We start from the raw sequence: 1,101 nt of genomic DNA, 5'->3' as shown, positions 1-1,101 counted from the left end.
ATTTATTCAGTGCATCCTGTGGAACTAGGTTGACTTTTCTGGACTGGGAGCGAATCAGAAATTCACTGCATGGTTGCACTGGATGCCTGGAGGAGAAGCAGTCATTTTCCATCCTGATGCTGCCGAGAAGACTAATTCAGTAAGTGGGAAGCTACAAGGGGCTTACTTAGAGTAACTCCCCCAGCGTGAGACAGAAGTCAGGACGAGATAGATGTGGTGCTGTCACTATCTGCATTACCTCATGGCAGCACATGGAAGCCACATTTGGTACCCATTGCCACTCCTGGACATTTAATGCCACCTTGTAAAAGGGAAATTCTCCTTTGAACTCTTCCTCCCATCCAAGATGAGTCACAGTACCCTAGATCATCATAAATCACTCAGGCACCGATGTGATGTCACTCCAGTTTTACTGTACTATCAGTTCTTGCGAGGACAGCCAGCAGCGTTTCCGATGTGCATCTATTCTGGTGTCTCCAAACCTGATTTAGATGAGGGGAAAAGTGGAATGCATGTAGAAGTTGGGAGAGGAAACCAAGAGCGATCTTTAACACCACTACTGAGAGACAGAAAGCAGCTTTGTGTGAAGGAGGAACATTGTCTCCGAGGGGGGATGTGGAGCTCCATTCCACAGTGTTTGGTCACACAGCAAAGGAAAATGGCCAAGGACAATCAAGATGATTTCGTGTTTCACAGGTGAAACTGTGACAATGGAGATGTAACGGAGAGAACCCGGCATCCTGAAAACCTGTAGCTCTAATCTAGTATCAGAAAAGCAATGAAATGGAGACATGCACACGAACAGCCGCGTTGCACGGCTTCCTTGCAGCTGTAAAGAAGCTGCCTTTGATGCAGAATGAAAACTTTTCCCCCCGAAAAGGTAAAGCTGTGCTCCCACGAGACTGGGGCTGTGAGAGAAAATGTGGCTTTGGAGAAGTGACGTTAATCTTGTGGACTGGCTGTAGTCTTGGAGAACTGACAGCAATCCTGATGTGCAAGACAGCTGGGTTGCATTTGCCTTCGATGGGCAAGGAATTCTGCAGGGAAAGACAGATACAGACGTAAAATCTAAGACATAGATACAGATATAAGTAGGGAAAA

This window comes from Meleagris gallopavo, chromosome 6 (assembly GCF_000146605.3).
Source record: "Meleagris gallopavo isolate NT-WF06-2002-E0010 breed Aviagen turkey brand Nicholas breeding stock chromosome 6, Turkey_5.1, whole genome shotgun sequence".
Classification (NCBI taxonomy): domain Eukaryota; kingdom Metazoa; phylum Chordata; class Aves; order Galliformes; family Phasianidae; genus Meleagris; species Meleagris gallopavo.
Note: the sequence above shows the minus strand (reverse complement) of the source record.